Below are 19,741 nucleotides of genomic sequence, written 5' to 3'. Positions count from 1 at the left end.
ATTTTTTCTCTCTCTCTCTCTCTCTCTCTCTCTCTCTCTCTCTCTCTCTCTCTCTCTATATATATATATATATATATATATATATATATAAACATCGCCGTTTGATTTTTACTTTCTTTAACATCACGTCTAAAATAAATTAACGATACACTTGAACCACCCTGAGTGAGCGACCTACCCAGGCTTTGCAAATAACAAACAAGTAGACTTCGGTGAGTGTTTTACTCAACATGGTTGATGACTAAACCGAGGCTACTTTTTCACGTCCATAGGGCTGTTGAGTACTGTTAGAATAAAAAATACTAATACATTAGTTTACTGTTATGTCTGTGTAACATGTCTAATGCAAAACTATTCTCGTACAGCTTAAACTATATGTTTTAATTAAACTGCCTTTAATGTTATGCAACAGATTTTAAAACACGATTATATATTACACGTGTTCACATTAGGGTCACTGAATCAATAAAAAAAACACATGTTTTCCGACAAAAAAAAGAAGATCTCAATGTCTGTCTCCGATTTGTTAAATATTTCTTACATCTGCACTGCACATTTTCATCAGTGTTGTTTATATAATTATAGGAATATGTTAAGGAACTATACCCATTTGTCCAATAACTTAATTCAGATATGCTTTAGAAGATGCCTAACAATTCTGTTAGCCTTATAACGCGTATATATATATATATATATATGTACATGAGGGTTTTAATTCAAGTATTTTAGTGTGTTATTTGTATTTCTAAAATGGGTCTTGCTCCTTATTTAGGTAGAACGGATGTCGCTATTAATGTGATATGCACCTACCGAGATGCTTAATTCAAGAATATTAATCATGAACCATTTTTTGCACGGAATGGTTCGTACGAATGTAACCTTTTAGAAAACCAGAATTTGCTGGCAACATCAAAGGAAAATATACAGATATGGAATATTGCTATAACAAATTGTGACGTAAGACTGAGAATTAATGTCAATGCAAATAGTGCAGTTTCATATTGGGATGGTTAATCAATGTTAATGGAGCGTAATTGTGAAAAATAGCCATTATTCTAAAAAAAAAAAAATAACAAAAAAAACAATATAAACAAAAACAACAATTAACAGTAAATATCAAAATAAAAACCTCAAATAACTGCATATTTTTTTTAAATACGTTTTTAATAAATACGATCAAATACTCTGTAAACCTTCCTTGTCATTAAACATTGCACATTTCATTGTTAGCCTATATTAAACGATAGAAAAATAGACAAAAGACTTTGGGGGTTTCATCGTATTGTGTTCTGTTTGTGAAAAACAGTAAGCTGATAATATAATCGTGATATCCTTCTTCATTAAAAAAAAACTACCACAAAAAGCTTTTAACTTATTTTTGAGTATCTATCAATTCTGGAATCTGGCCCAGCCCTGACTATATTAAACATGAATAGTTACACTTTATCGGTTTGAAACCTAAAACCAAATGTATGTTGTGTAGTCTAAATACTTTCTTTGTTAACGAAAGGGGAACAAATCCGATTTTTGAGCCATCATTTCCATGACAATAGCTACAAGGACATGAGACATAAGCGACGTATTAAATCTCATGACCTTCTCTCTCTCTTTTTTTAACTATCTAGGCTATGTTGCTTCTGATGATCAATTTTTGCTACTTGTAATATCAACAACATGATCGGAATTCATACCAGGAAATATCTATGGTAACACTACTACTAAAAAATACTAATACCTTTGCAAAATAATTTTACAAAGGTGTACTTAAGGTTATATATATATATATATATATATATATATATATATATATATATATATATATATATATATATATATAAATATATAAACCTTAAGTACACACACACACACACACACACACACACACACACACACACACACACACTGTCAAGAAAACACCAGGCTCCAATGTAAACAAAAAGCAGTCCGCGTATAATTGCCTTTTTATCTAATTATTACATATGGAATAAAATGTAAGTTTGCAGAACACGTATTTTCTCAAAATAGTCGGGACAGTAGGAACATTTGATAGATAGCATCAATTGACATGAACCCTGTTGGGAAAATTGTTCCGTTAATAGCTTCAAAAATCGAAATACAAGTTATGTTGTGATTATAGAAGGCATAATCAAAATGGCATATAACCTAAATGACTAAAACTATGGTCAGACTTTAATGAACATACAAATCCACAGGTTTATTATTATTATTATTATTATTATTATTATTATTATTATTATTATTATTATTAATAATATAATAATAATAATAATAATAATAATAATAATAATAATATTACAAAAAAAATAACAAATTTTAGCCCAGTGCAAGTGAATAAAACAAAAACAAAACCAAAAAAAACATTATTCAGGATAGTCCAATTGTATTTTTTAAAACTAAAATTTTTTTACTAAGCGGTCAAAAAGCTGCATGCCTCTGAAGCAGTAGATCGACGTACGGATACTTCGTCATCTAGTATATTATATTATTATTATTAATAATATAAAATAATAATAATTAATAATAATAATAATAATAATAATAATAATAATAATAATAATAATAATAATATAGAGGAGCTAGAGATAAAAGTTGTTTAGATGAGAAAGAAAAAAAAGAGAAAATAATTACTTCCATGCGTAACTTACCATAATTGTAGTTACAGCATAAGGCTTTTGCTGGAAAAGGGAATATACGTATCATATAATATCAATTTCCTGAGTAATTACACATCAAGGCTATAGAAATGTTAGGCATTCGTATGTGTACGTTACCATCATTAGTGGTGAGCAACATCTGCGCGATATGCAAAGCTATATGTTTTCATTATAATTAATATAATTATAATTATCTTTTTTGTTTTTAGAGCAGGCCTCATTTTCTGTGGATCTGCCAACAGTCTATTTACTTATTAGAGACGTTATGGTTTTATAAATGTAAAGATGAGATAACTTTTAATGTCCATGATTTAAGAGAATGTCTATTGAATAGTCAATAAAATGTGTAGCAATGTTTGGGATATTTTGGATTGAGTTGATACATTATCATTGATTTCTTAATTGTTAAAAAAAAATGATATTACAATAAATGGTCTATTTTGCTGAGAATAATCAGATAAGTAACTTTAGCACTATACTGTGCAATTTACATAAATCCTGTATATTAATGACTTGGTGTTTTAGACATAAAAACCTTGCATACAAATTAAAAAAGGAAGCCGGCAAAGGAGTGGAGCTGATACTGCGATCTACCACAGATGGGGGATATAAGTGCGTGATATATGTAAGCAATCTATAAAATGTCTTCCGCAAAGTCTCAAAGTCTTTACTGTATAACACATTGTGAAGCACATTTACATGGAAACCCATTGAGATTTGCAAGGCTCAACAATAACTCATGCTGAATACTGCAAAACACTGGGAAACTTTTTTTTTTTTTTTTTTTGGACATTATAATTCTAATGTAGCAAAGCACCATTGTAGGGTTATACCCAAGAACAAAACATCCACTCTGGCTCTCAGGACTACAGGAATGAACTATTCCTCCCCACTGCTGCAGCCTCTACCAATACTGACAGTGACATACCATAAACACAGGAACAGCTCTCAATAGCACACAACACTTTGCAATAAGAACATTCACTATAACAGAAACAATAACACATAATAATAATATCACAATAATTAACAGTAATTTAACAGACATTGTCCCCCAAATCCTGCAGTCCCAGTGTCCTTTGTGCCTCTATATGCGAATTAGCTTCTGGCTGCCCTAGCAGCCGCAGCACCTGTTTGCGCCAACAGGTGGAAGCAGAGAGCACCGCCATCCGTGCTCGCTACACTGCCTCCACTTCAAGGCCGATCATCCTGTCGGCCTACTGCCCTGTGTTCACAACAAAGACAGTGGGTTCTTGGGGCGGGTGACGAGAATGCTGGCCACAGCGAGGTGAGGGCTGTGTCCTGGTTTTCCATATTTCCAACCACCGACAGACCTTCCTGAACACCGACACCTCAAAGTTGCGCCCTTGGTCGCTGTGTAGCTCCTCGGGCACCCAAAAACGGCTGAGCATGCTACCCAGGAGTACCTCCACCCAGGTGGTGGCACCATGTATGCCTCTGACCACTTTGTAAAATAGTCCATGGCAACAAGAATAAATCTGTTGCCCTGCTCTGACCAAAGGAAGGGGCCGAGGATGTCCGCAGCAGCGCGCTCTAGGGAAGCCCCCACCTGGTACTGTTGCAGCAGAGCATGGGAGTTTTTCAGCGGGCCTTTCTGGGCGATGCAGTGGTCGCAGCGGTGGATGAAGGTCTCCACACAGTAGAACCGCGTGCAGAGCCATGCATGGCTCACATCATGGTCTCCCCGAGGGCTTGGGGAACCACCAATTGCAGCTGCTTCTGTCCTGTCGCAGGGTCTGTCCACGCATGGTACAGAACACTTCCCCAGAGGCACCGGCTCTCCCATTGAGCCACCAGTGCTTTCAACCCCGAGGAGAGGGCTTAGACTGTGTCCCTCGTTGGTCGCTGCCCCGCCATTAACCAGCAGAGCAAGGGAGCCAGCTCGGCATCCAAACCCTGCTGCCACTGGAGCTTGCCTCTGGCAACTGTAACAGGGAACAGGGACAAAGCCCTGCTGTTTATATGTGTTGCGTTTTATTGTTTGATTTAAAATGTATTGTTTATTATTTAAAGAAAACTTTTGTTTATTTTTGAATGGGGTACCCCCGCCCCTGTGTATTTTGTATGTATATTTGAAGGACGACAAAGCCGTATGTTTATTATTGTTTAGCAGCGTGGATGGGGAAGCCCTATCCACACACAATCCTCGTGCAAAAGGTGACCATCTCCCAAGTTAATTCATTGATTAATTGTTGCTAATTGGGAGATGGTCATCTGTATAAAAACCTGCCGCTTTCTGTGTTCCGGGTGGGTTGTTTGGAGGAGGAACAAGTGTAAGAGAGAGACAGCAGCTGGAAGCTCCAGTACTGTATTTGTTTAGTTATGATTATTTTGTGTTGGTGACTTGTTTTTGTTTATTATTTTACTTTGCTATGTGAGCATCAAACCTTTTATTTTATTTTTGTGTTTAAATAAACATGCTCCACCATGTATTGAGTAGCCACTGCAGGGAGGCACTGTAAAAGTACTGTCAGAAATGGAGCACAGCTTATACCACAGCCAGGAGCTCTTGGCAGTCACACTGTAGTTCTGTTTAGGTTTGCTCAGTGCCCCGCTGTAGTATGCTACGACTCTTTCTCCTGGGCCAGCACTGCCCCAATCCCCACATTGCTTGCGTCTGTATCCAAAATGAAAGTCTTCTGGGGATCAGGGAATGTCAAGGCCAGGGCGTCGGCGAGGACCTTCCACAACTCTCCAAAGGTGGGAGCGCAGTATAAGTTCCAGGTGAACTGCCCCCCTTTCTCTGTTAGGTGGTGCAAGGGCCTGGCAATCCGGACAAAGTCCTTAACAAACCACTTGTAGTACAATGCCAGGCCAAAAAAGTTCAGCACCTCAGTCTCTGTTCTCTTTTTTTTTTTACTGTGTCCACCTTGGCTGGGTTTGCATCGATGCCATCCTCCCCAACAACATGCCCCATGGACGTGCTCAACCACCACCTGCAGGTTTGCGAGTGCATCCGAGAATGTGGCGGTGTGTGCCATCAGATTATCCAAGTACACCATACAGGCCGTTCAGGGAACTCCAGCTAGTACACGCTCCATCAGGCACTCAAATGTCACTGGGGCATTGCAAAGTCCGAACGGCATCACTGAAAGCTGCTACAGACCCTGACCAATGGAGAATGCGGTCTTCGGGTGTGCCTCAGGAGCCAGCTCGACTTACCAGTAGCCACTCCACAGATCGAGAGAGCTGAACCAACAAGAGCCTGTAATAGAGTCCAGGGCCTTGTCAATCCTGGGAAGGGGGTACAAGTCTTTACGGGTCACTGCATTGAGCTTCCTGTAATCCATAGAATTGCAGGTGACCAATCCTTCTTCCTCACTAGCACAGCAGGTGCAGCCCACAGACTGGCCGATGGCTCGATAACTCCTGAGGCGGCCATTTCTTGTATGAGTCTCTGCCGACTCCCGTTTAACAAGGGGGAGGCGATGTGGCCTCTCCTGGATCAGGGCTGCACTGCCAGTGTCAACGTGGTACTGTACAAGGATGGTGCGGCTACAGTCCTCCACACTGACTACAAAAATGTCTCTGTGCCCTCTCAGCTGGTCCTGTTGGGCCCGATAGAGACCTTCCTGGCTCCACCGACACAGTGCTCAACAGCATCTTCGGCGACTGAAGCAGCCAGGTGCTTTACGCAGTCCTTCACCCCAGAAACGGACATGCTGCTCGGCAGTGGAGGCGCCATAAGCTGCAAAGTGGAGCACTGTCATCTACTTCTGAGAGGGGCCGGGTCTTGTATCTTTGTGTCTTACAAGCTTTGCTACTCTTCATGTGATGCAGCAATGAACACAGCCCCAGCAGCCAGGTCGAGGGTGGAACCCACTTTGTCCAGTAGGTCCAGCCCCAGAATAAGGCGGTCCTGGATATCCACTATGCAGAACTTATATGACCGATAGGAGCTGAGAAAAGCCGGAAAAAATGGGGCATATCTGAACAATACACATAGCCCCTGCACCACAGAGATAACACAGACACAAACAAAGAAGATAGCTGCTTCGGCAACCAGCGCTCAAAGAATATCACAGACATTTGCAGAGCTTTTTCAGATGTTATAGTAATAAAATAATGACTTGGATCGCATTATTGAGGAGTTTGGTTATAAAACGAGTGATCAGGAGAGGATTTATCAGTATGCATGACTATGGAGAGGTATGTAAAAAATACAGCGAACAAGGGGTGGAGCTTGGCTGTAGATACAGTACTGAGTGTTCTTTTGCCATGCAGTGCCTTTTAAACCTATTTTACTCTGAAAAAATATTTTTAACAGCACATGTAAAATAAACAACACGTGTGAAAATAAATTAGACCTGACGTGCCTGGCAAGCGCAGAATAAATGGACCGCTAAGGGTTAATTGTGCTCAAAAACAAAATCGTGAATAACTATATCCACACAAACACTGTAGGGTAGTGTGATCTGAGGGAGGCTGAATAGAAACTTCCTAAGAGTTTAGAGTTTCTTTACAAACACAATACTGTAGTGTCAGATAGTTGAAGCTTTTGTTTTTACCGCAAAGGATTGCACTCAGATTTATTAGTATACAATGTATTAAACACTAGTAGGGAACAGTATAGTCAAGTCGGGTGTTTTCCTTTTTTCTAGTAGCAAGCATAAGAAAACACACAAGCTATATGATCACATGAATCAAAGCAAACAGTGAACACTAAAGCACAGCCGCCAAAAATCAACAAAAGCAAAATTACACCGAAACAAACAATAACCAAATTAAAGCAGAAACAAAAACAGTGGCCAACGCGTCTCCTATAAAAAAGAGAAAGAAACACATTCATGACCATGAACAAAAAAACATAATTCAGCCAGTTTACTTAAAAATACAACTACTATGCTAATTTTATTACACATTAAAAAACAAGCAAACTACCTAAAATCATTCAAAACAAAAGCAAACAAACCATGCATTACCTTGGGTGAACCAAAACGATCAGTCTCCTTTAACGACTGTTCACCCTACTAAATGCCAATAAAAGAAAAGCAAGGATAAAAAGCATTTAGAAACAGAGGGGAACAGCACACAAATAAACCATGCAGGAGAGAAAAAGAGAGAAATCTTTATCATACCGTTCACAGTAACATGTGCTCACAGAACGCCATGACAATAATTAGATTATTGATAACAATTAATAAAATGGTCTCATCTACTATATATATATATTCAAATGAAAGTGTTGATTTATAGCAGGGAGTCTCAACCAGGGGGCCTTGAGAAGGTTTCAAGGGGTCCTCCAAAAATAAACCAAAGAATGTGTTATTGTCCCCGCATGCTTATGACATGCTGAAACCTATTAGCATGTCATAAGCATGCTCAGAAATGAACATGTTCTGGGGTTATATACGGTGTGATAGAGCTATTTCAGCGGGAGCACGACAGATTACAAAGCAGAGGAAAAATCATTGGAAACACACACAATAAATACCAGATATGGATACATTTTTAATTCGACCATCAGCATCAAAACCTATAGACTGGTGATCCAGAACTTCCTTCAAAAGTTCAACAGTAAGGGCTGAAGAACAGCGAGGAGATGGTGTTGTGAGTAAAAAACATAAAGCCGTCATTAACCCTGCAAAATTAATGAAATAAGAAGAATTACTTGAATACACTACTTGAATTTCGGTTTTGTTTGTACTGGAAGTGGAGATATACCTCAACCGCAGTGTGTAGTTTGTGCACAAGTTTTCCAATGAAGGTTTGAAACCCTCCAAATTAGAGAGACATTTAATTACCAAGCATGGAATATATAAAAGAGCAACATTCATTTTTTTGAGCGAAAGGCTAAGGAACTGCTTGGTACTAAAGAGCTGTAATAAAATCCACAACTACCGCAGATAAAAAGCTTATAGTGTCATTGTACATAGTGACACAGAAAATGGCTAAAGCAAACAAATCACATAAAATTGCTGAGGAGTTGATAATGCCATATGTCATTGAAATTGTAAAGGAAATGTTTGGAGAGCAGAAGGCCAAGGAACAGGCAAAAATACCAATGAATGTGAAATTACTCTGTCAAACGACGGATCACTATAATATCAGATGGCATGCATGTGTGCTTGGCAAAGATACCTCCACTTCTTGACAGAATTGTTGCTCAGCACCAGCAACAATTTCACATTGAGTAAGTAAACAAAAATATTTTTTATATATTTATATATATATATATATATATATATATATATATATATATATATATATATATATATATATATATGGAAATGACCCCGATTAGTTCCAGTCAACATTTTGTATATTACCCCTTTGTTCGTTACTCAAATAATGAGCCTTATTTCCATCTGTGATGTGTGTGTGGTGTATATAAGTATATATATATATATATATATAGAGATATATATATATATATATATATTATATATATATAATATATATATATAGTGTTGGAAATAACTATATTGGTAAACAAAATTTTTTTGTATCTTGATGGGACAGAGGGATGGACCTCAATTCCCCTACCTGCCTGGACGGTTTATTATGTTCAGGTAGCTGGGGTGATTAGTTGATTAGGTAATTAACGATCAATCAGCGCCCAGCCACCGGCACATAAAAGGACTTATTCCCTCCGGAGTCATTTTTTCTCATTTTGGGGAGAGGGAGCTGAGGAAGCAGGTTTGGGTTTGGGTTTGGGTTTGGGGTTTGGGGTTTGGGGTTGGGGTTTGGGGTTGGGGGTTTGGGGGTTGGGGGTTGGGGTTGGGGTTGGGGTTTGGGTTAGGGTTACTTAAAACTATTTAAAACTGTTTGGGACAACCTCAGAGTCTCAGGTCAGGGTTACAAACTATCAATATCAAGGTGGGGTGGTGCCTCAGAAACAAAAAGGTTGAGAAGCCTTGATTTAGAGTCTCACCTATCTGGCCTCACATAGGAATCTTAGTCTGAAGAAACAAAAACAAAATGATGCATAACAACAATCTAGCTTCCATTTACTATTTACTCTTCTTTATCATTCATTTTCTGCACAGCAAGTAGCACTGCCTAGCATGTCATGGGACTGTCATCCATTTAGATATTAAAGAAAGCAATTACCACCTGCTTATTTCCTAGTGGAACTCTGATTGTGAAAATCTTAACAGGTTTCTCTGAGATATCAAACAACTTCTCTCTCATTCCTTTTAATGAGTACAAACAAGTTTATGAAAGCTGCTTACAAATCTATGTTCTTGCCTTATTTTCTTTTCCCTTGAATAGAAAGGTTTTCAACCCTTGCATATGGTAATGAGGTGTACAATATGAAATCGATGGATAAAATGTACACACCACTATTTGTAAATCTATGATTACGTACAGTGCAACACAAAGACTAGTACTCTTTGAAACAGAGTATTTCAAAACTATTGCACAAATATATTTTTATTGCAAAGAATGCACTGCCTGGTAAATTCATGGATCCTATATCATCTATTAGGTTAGACTGCTGTTTACTCTGATCACACAGCCAGACATGATGCAGACTCCACAAGGTGCTAGGAGGTGTCTTGCGGGATTCTATTTCATTTAGTAATTTCTGCAATTTGTGCAGAAAGGTGGTAGGTTGAGGTGATGACCATTGTACTGTTCGGGTTCATCCCTAATACGGTCAACTTTATTGAGATCCAGGGATTGTGGTGGTCTTAAGTCTCTGTCATGCTCATAAAGCCATTTGTGCACAATACTGACACAGTGACTTGGGTGCACCATCACCTTAAAAGTAGCCATCGGCAATAGGGTGTAAGTTCAGCATTGTTGGATGGACTTTACAATCAGTTTTTGTAATGCTTCAGGGATCATATGTCACATTATCAAACTCATTTGAATCTATAATTTAGGGTGATAACAAATGAGCCTGACTAAAAAAGTGGCCAGCCATTGTTTGAAAAATAAATTGATGAACATGCTCTTAATGGATAAACACAAAGTTACTTATACTGTTCAACTGCCAGTCATTGTAAGCCAGGAAAAGTATATTCAACACCATTGAATTACATTGCAAGGTTTATTGATGAAACATAAAAAAAAAAAAAAAAATAATAATAATCTGTCATTCTCCATCAAGACTGGTATGGCATCTAGAGAGCTTGGTCTTGAATCCTTTCACATCTGAATATGCTTGATACACAGCACATGAACTCAACAGCTGTCTCCTCCAGGAATATTTCCCTGCTAATATTCTGGGGATTTTTTTGGTGCATGTACCAGCATAGACAAAGTTTATGTTTTGTTTTTTTGCCCATAATATACTCACTTAACAAAGGAATACATATTGATTTATTACAATGAATATTGAATTCGATGTCAGGATCATAACTACGTGTATGGGTATGGTGAGAGTGGTGATCATGACTGCTTGTATGGGTATGGTGAGAGTGGTGATCATGACTGCTTGTATGGGTATGGTGAGAGTGGTGATCATGACTGCTTGTATGGGTATGGTGAGAGTGATGATCGTGACTGCTTGTATGCGTATAGTGAGAGTGGTGGTCATGACTGCTTGTATGGGTATGGTGAGAGTGGTGATCAGACTAAGCTTCTAAATATTTATAATATTTATGAAATTACCCTTACAAAAGTTCACCATGGTATTGTTGCACAATTATCATGCTTCTCTTATGGTTATACTATGCATTTACTATAGTTTTAATTTAATATGCTATGCTATACCTCGCTCTTCTTCACAATGCTTACCTATGCTTTACTACACTTTCCCTATTTTTTTATTACACTTTGTTATGCTTTTACTTTAGTAAACTTTTATAATGGTCAATAATATATTTTTGCCTTTTAATTACACTTCTGTGTTTCCTTGAATATTACTCAGAAGACTATTGAAAGAAAAAAAGGGTCAAGAACAAAAAGATTCCACTCTAATGATCAGAGATTTTAATCAACCTGCTTCTGCTTGTTCTATACATCCTGTAAATAAATGAAAAAAAAAAAAAAAACATTTAGTTGCACTTGCTGTACAAAAGTGATGATAGCCTATGGACGTTATGAAGTAATAACAATCACTAAATTCACTTGATTGATATACAAAAAGAACACCTGAAACTGTGCAAAAGCAAGGCAGATTCCAATTATTTGCAACACCCTTTTGCCCACCATATTAGCCTGGATCATTACAGGCAGCCACACTACAGACTAATGGATCATTAATATAAAAGAGTTAGTGTTGGTGCAGAGGTGTTTTGTTAAGATCAAAGCAATTAAGAAGACAAATGGTACCCCTAACACATGTAAGCAATGAGTGAAAGTAATTATTTTACTGATAATTTTCCATTAATGTATCTTAGTCACCCTTGGGTATTTGGTTTCAATGACTTTGAAACAAACTACCAAAAACAACCAAAAATGTCTCTATTTGAAACTTTCAGGAACAACATGCATTCGGTGACACTGTAGTACAGTGTGCACATTACCATCTCTGCTTTTCTTAATTTTATAGGAAACTGGAACACTTGCCAATAATAATTTATTCTTTGATTCATTATGCATTACATAGTTTATATTGAATTATTACAAAGCTCCAGTTGCAAAACTTTTCCACATTTTATTTTTATTTTTTTTATTTAGCAGAAGCCTTCATCCAAGGAGACTTACAGAGACTACGGTGTGTGAACTATGAAACAAAAACACCTTGGAAATGTGAAAAAACTTCATGTTATCAAAAGTGCCCAGCCATTTAAAGTGGAGATATCAAAAACACAAGCTAAGAAACCACTGGGGCAAACTTGCCCAGCAGAAAGCAAATAGGCACAACTGTAAAACCAACGGGGGCCAAGGTTGCCCCAGTTATTTCTTCAGACCTGTATCAAAAACACAAGCTAAGTTAGAAGAAACAATCAGGGCAACTTTGGCCAGCACCAAGCGACTGTCAAAGAGTTGGGGGTCAAGGTTGACAATTGGTTCTACTAACTTGGCTTGTGTTTTTTATGCAAGTTCGATCAGCTTTTGTGTAGCCTGACATACACAAGCACCTTGGCCAGGTCCTGTCTGATTTTCTTAAGACACAGCGGGAGCAACAGGAAAGCTTATAACAGATGCCTCAGCCACTGGTGTGCCAAGGCATCTATTCCCAGCTGTTTCCCACCTCCAATTAAGGAGAACCAGAGGGGACATTTGGTTGATTCCTGGGAGGGAAAGAGGTTTATCTCTGCTCTCCCGAACCTCTCCCAGATGAGGCTCACCACCTTGGGGTGAAGCTTCCAGTCTGAGATGCCGGGGACTCCCTTTGAAGGGGTCTGCAACCCATTTCATCATCCCGGTCAGATGAACTGCCTGAAGTGAGAGGAGATTTTCGTACACCTACAGCAAAAGCTTGTGAGCTATGCAATTGAGACTGGGCCATCGCAGGACATGTGTCTCTTGAACCTCCTGCAAAAATGTCTGCAAGGAGTAAAAGATGAAGTGGGTAATACTTCTTGTCAGTAGTTGATGAACTGAGAGATCGAGTTTGAATGCATTGAGCTGGGAGTTTTACAGAACCGGGTATTAAGATTAATAGTACAAAATAATAGCAGAGTGATTTTTACTGTTAATTTTAGCTGTGTTTTCTTTTCTTTTCTTTATAAAATCTGACACTAGGGCTACCATTGCTGGTACCCTAGTGGCAGCACCTGTGTGTTTATTAAATCTGCGCGCCTGTGTGGCATGTCAACACCTAATACTGTCGAATGTCTGATTCATTATTATTCAGTGACGACCCACATAAGCAACATCACCCTGTTACAGGTGGTAACACTGCAATTCACACGCAACAAAAAAAGGACATTAAAAATAAAAATAACTTATTTACAAATCCAATCAGATGCTAACCACTCCATCTTTTACTCAGTCAGGATTAGTCAGGTTTTAGAACTGCAGGTAGTTTACCTGGCCTTGCAGACATTTTTGTATTTAACCAGAGCTACCTTGGCACCAAGTACCACAGATATAGGTATTACAGTTTTTATCCATGTCTGCTGAAAAATTACATTATAATTTGTAGTATACACAGGTGAAATTAACATTTTGACAGCCCTTTTATCTTCTAAAATACTAATCCTTTTGAAAAACTGTTTTACAGATTTAAAGAGAAAATGCCACAAAATGTTAATGATCCAAAGGACATCACTCTACCACTGGTTGAAAAGTTTGACATGGAAAAGCAGTTGAAACCATAACTATAGCAGCAATATCATGCATCTATAATAAACCATTACAATCATGTTTTTAGCTTAACTAACTCTTAAATGAAAATTGTTGTATAAACATTAATTATAATATAATGTAAATATTTAATGACTGGATTAGATACAGTCTATCCATAAATATTGAATTTACTACTTTTACAAAATTAATTTAACATTTAAAGGAATTGAATGGATAGGGGTAAAGCAACAAACCAAAATCAAAAGAAAAGAAAGTGTTTGCACTGCCACGGTTTTCATGACTTTAGTAAAAATAATAGCAACTTAACAGCAAATTATGTTTTCCTATTTCCACAGTAAAATCAGAAATTAAATTAGATATCCCTCTTCTCTTCACCAGAAGCAAAGGTTCCTACTGTAATTATCTATTAAAGGAAGTAATTCTTACTGAAGTGTATGATGGATCTACTGTGTGTGTGCTTTGCTTAAAGGGTATCATACAGATTTCACCTTTGTCTTGAACAGTCTGATTGTTGCATTAATTCAAAAGCAACACTATGTAAGGCCATCATGGCTGTACAGCCTGTCTGCACTTGAGGTCAACTCGTGCTGCCAAATTCCAATTTTCTTTGTGTCTGAGGTTACAAGTTGCATCTGCTAAGGCAAATATCAAGTAATGTCTGCATGGCCCAGCACAGCAGCCCATTCTGTGCTGCAACATCATTGCTCCAAAGCTGGTTAAAACAAGTCGTGTCACTCCAAGGCCAGGTCGCTCACAACATTTGAGACTTCAGTGTTGCCTTGGGAGGCAATGCTGGCGGGTATCGCATTCACGTATATGTCATGTTGTTGGTCAATGCCTTCACCGGATGCGCCACTCAGGAGACCCCCATTTTTGTTTTTATGATACTATTCTTTAAAAAAGCCAAATGTTTTTAACCAAACTAACCCTAAAATATCTATCCAGCTTGCAAATTCTGATGTTTTAAATGAATCAAACAGGTCTAATTAACAATTATTAAAGCTCCAGAGGATTGTGTGTGTGTTCATTTCTTGTACAGTGTGTTGTTAAGAAAAAATTTGTGTGCAGAAGAAAGAAAGTTTTTAAGCTTGTACATGAGTTTGGATTCATGATAGTCTAGATTTTAAAAACACTGGACTAGACTGGCAGTATGCAGACTGTTTATTTCTCTCCCTGTCTACTCCATAGTTCTTAAAAAACGAACGCAAGTACTCTTGATTTACCTTCCAGGCTGCTGGTGTTCTTCTCTCTGTCTCTATGTTGTCACATGTTCCTCTCACTCATAAAGACGCAGGGCTTGTATGCATCAGAAGAAGGGTTGTGATTGCTGGCAACGAAACTGATCATCTAGTTTTATCTTATCATAAAGTCTACTTTTGGCTGGGGACTCGAGTCGAGTCGAGCCATTTGATGACAATAACTCGAGTCGAGTCATTACAACTCTGACCTAAAGGCCCTAAAAAATAAGCAACAAGTTATACAAAGATTAACACTTATCTTAAACCCCCCCCCCCCTCAAAACGATACTTACACATTTTATGTAATAGTGGTAATCAATTACTACGTGCTGTAAAACAGCAGCCAAAAGGTTGTGCAGTATCAAGCTTCAAATGGGTATTTTAGTGAAATGTACAGAAGTACCTTTTGATGGCCCACGTTGATACACTGCAGATTTATCTGAAGTACATATTTTTGGTCGGCATGCAGAGATACTTAGTATTCTCATTTCTGGTATCTAATACGCATTGGGGAGACTTTTACCATTTGCTCTTTTTACCCTTGACTGTCTTCCCACCAGCCTTTGCTTCTCACTCCAACCTCTACAACTGGTGGATGGGACAGGACATTCTAGGCCTGTTAATACAAAGCCACAGATATAAGAAAACAAAATGATTGATTCCAGCACCAGTATTTAATGTGGTCTAAAGCATGGTATCTATTTTGACATTCTTACTTTTGGTTGTAAATATATTATAGCTAATCACAAAATACATTGCTACTAAAGTCAGATATACATTAGTAAATAACAGCACAGATGCAGCCAACAGAACTCAAAGGTCCTAGTCTTGCATGACTTTTTAGAATGAAGAAATTAAAGACAATGGATCAGTGAGGACTTGACAATGGCACTGAATTTAGTTGACCGCTATAAAGACATGTTTTATACCATTTGTAAACCTATATCTTGAGGGAAGGTTAATAAACAAATCTAACATTTGAAGCAATACAGACATTCAGTTTACATACATTACAATTATGTAAGGAAAAATTATAAACTAAATATCTACTAAATATCTGGCCTTGAATACTGCCCTGTGATAAAACTCAACTCTTATGTTCATAAAAATCATCCTGATTTATTTATTCTTTCTAAATGTGTATGTATTAAAAGTAAATGTATTAATAGTATATTAGTATTGTATTACAATGTGTTATTGTGATAATGTTACATTATATTTTGTGTTGCTGGCATTTATAAACTTAATTTAAAACATTGCAGGAACCACAAATGAACACAGCTGACTGACAACCTGGCCAACCCTTACTGAAATATATAAGCAGGTCCTATGTGGCGATTATAAAACACTACTTCACTCAATTTTTATTATGTTTTCATATTTCACACTTACCCAAAATACAATTTGTTTAACTGCACCTTTAAGCTCTTTGGTGGTGGCTCTCTAAAAAACAAAGAAAAAAAAAAAAAAATAATAAAAAAATAATAATAAACAGGCTTTTGCTGCAGGACCCACTAAAACATTTCAGTACCAGCCAAACATATTTATCGGAGGATTAATCTTCATCTACTGAATCAAATGAGAACACCTCCACGCATACAATTATTTAATTAGCAGTCAAATCCTCTGCTAGTCAGCAGCCGTCCGGAGCATACTGATGGCACAGCAGATGCAAGTCTCATAGTTGTGACTGCCTTTTCTCATTACTACTGCAATTAGCACTTAAATTGATGCTGTAAACCCACTAATTTCTGGAATAATTCAGGATTTTTATGTTCTCTGTGATCAACTCACTGCGGCAACGGCAACAGATTGCTACACAAATTAAAGTGCTCCTGAGCCAAATGACCATTGGCACATCAGACAAAGCAGGATGTTTTTTTTTTTTTTTTTTTTATTGTTTTTTGACAAAACTTTAACTTATGTAAATTAATTATACTCTTTTTTTAGACCCCAGTCAAAAAATATAATGATATGTAATGATAAAAATTCAAATACAGCATTGTGTTATTAGAATTCTTCCACAATTAGGAAGTAATACAAAAATGTTACCCAGTTTATAAACCAGAAGTAAAACAGTGTCTATATCCACAAATATAGCTTGATAACTGGACAGGACTGTACTCCATCAACCAAATATGCCAGTCAGTCTGAATGGACACCAACAAATCACAATGGCATTACATAGTAAACATCATTAACTTAAATTTTTCTTGCATTTTTTGTTAAGGAATAAAATTAAATATATATTTCTTAAAATTTCAACTCGTAAAATGTGCCTATTCAAAAAAGTGTTTTTCAAGTATTTCACACATTCCAACCTCCTTATCTACGAAAGTTCAAAATGCAAAGTAATAAATAAACCAACCAGAATATCTCAAGAAATAATGCATTCATTCGTAAAGCTAGATGGAGACCTTGCCCTAGGTCCTGCCAAACCAAATTGCAACAAAGAATTGTGATATTTGATCTGTTTCTTTAAGTGTTAATGTTTTCACATCCTTTACTTACTCATAGCAGAATCAGGGGTTTAGAGAAAACATTGAATTTAAAATAGCCAAGAGAACCTAAGAATAAATAGCTATAAATATGTGTTTCATTTCAAAGTGACATTCTCCAAAATAAAATTGCAAACCTTGAAATACAATGTGTATACAGCTGCTTGAAATTTCAACATGTTATACAGGTAGGGTATAAAAAGTTGAAGGAGGGAAGAATATTTACCAAATGAGGTCTGAAGAATAAATTGCTACTGTGAGACCCTATTAATAATAAAACAATTTTCCTAGCTTTTAGGTCTCAGGATATCTATGACAATTTTGTTTTACTGGTTATGTACCCTAACAATTGTAAATCCGTAATTTTTATATATCATGGAAGAAATAAAAGATACAATAAACTATGACAGATGAAAAGCAAGAAACACTGAAAGCTGCAAGGGTTACAAATGGCAAACTCAAGTTGAATAAGACTGCTGCTAGCGGCATTAAAAGTCTCATTCCATGTTTACAGTATTTCTCCGTGGGATTGAGAGAGCTTCAACCTTTTGCCGGGCTAGCCACGTTAGGTAGTGCGCCTCTCAGTAAGAGTGAGAATTACCTGCAGAATGAGTGAAGGCTGTAATTCATTAGCCACAATGGAAGCGAATGTGTGCTCTCTTTCTTCACAGGCAGGAAGACATTCAACTGGGCTCTGATAACCCTCAGAGCAGCTTTTCCCTCTGCCTTGGTTCCATACAAAAATAACAATGACATACTCACATAATAAATTGACTGCCAAGCTAGAAAAACAGATGAGCCTTCTTGTCTGGCCTAAGAACCATTTGTGCAAGCAGATTAAAAGTAGTCTGTAATAGCAGGGATGCGCTGTGATTTATTATTCCCTTTTACATTAAAAAACAAATAAAAAACATTCTTACTTGTTTATTCACTATATGAAGTCATGCTTGAAAGTCACATTCTGTGCATGAAAAGCCTTGGTATTTAAAAATCTCATTTAATCCCCCAGTGAAGCATAACATTTAGTTGATAGTCGACATTTTAATAGCAGGTTTGTTAAATGATGGTAATCGTATAATATGTTGGAATAGGTTCTGAGAGATCGATACCCTTTTTACCCATGTCATCCTCTGTGTTCAATGTATGAATCATTGTACAGTTTTGCAGTATTTAGTGGAAATTATGCATGATTAATGATGAACCACTAGAATGGGAAACAGCATGACTGCAGGCCTACTGATAATTAAGGTTCATTCAAGGGTATCAATAAGCACATACTGTAGGGGCGGTGTTGCCTCTGGGCCAAAACAACCAAGGGCAAGTATGATAGAGGACAATAAGCTATAACAGGGAGACGTTCCTTCATATACTGTCTACTCTGTGAAAACAACTTTCTTTCAAAGGAGAGCAGGGAAATTAACTATGGTGTTATGGCTAAATCCTCATATATAGGTCAATGGAAATAGGGTTTTTTGTATCTGATTTTAAGTACTGAATGGTTTGTGTATCTGATTTTAAGTACTAAATCCCCTTAGGATGTTTAAAATTACTTTTATGTACTCTTATGGTAGATTAAAATGCCATAGTTAGCATTAGTGCCAAGTTTAGACTCCTCTTCGCAATATAATAGGCTGTAAAAAGCTGCAATCGATCAGTTCTCATTTGCTGCAACATCCAACAATGCCTGAAAAAGAAGAGGGGTTCTTACATCACCATACATTATACTTCCTTTACAAAGTTCAATTCTGTTCCTTGGCAATACCATTCATTCAAGAAATTCAAACCATAGCTCTATGTTGCACCTTAACAACATCATTCTGTCAGAAATGTTGTAGCTTACAAGCTGTCCTTTTCAGCCAGTGCAATCCAATGCACCATGTAAGGAAAACAAACTCACAGCCAATACATCTTTTATTTTATTTTATGACTCCAACAAGAATTCTAGTTAAATGCAGGACTTTTAGCCAGTGGGGCAGTGTGGCAAAGTGGTTGACTGTGTGCAGGTAATGCAGCAGTGATTACTTCAATTCAATTCAATTTTTGTATACTGCCTTTTGCAACAGGTCACCACAAGGCACTTTACAAAGGCAAAACCAATACATATTACTGAACAACAGTAAGCATTTAAAAAAATAACATAATAAAAACAGAATATATA

The sequence above is a fragment of the Polyodon spathula genome, chromosome 6 (assembly GCF_017654505.1).
Source record: "Polyodon spathula isolate WHYD16114869_AA chromosome 6, ASM1765450v1, whole genome shotgun sequence".
NCBI lineage: Eukaryota > Metazoa > Chordata > Actinopteri > Acipenseriformes > Polyodontidae > Polyodon > Polyodon spathula.
Note: the sequence above shows the minus strand (reverse complement) of the source record.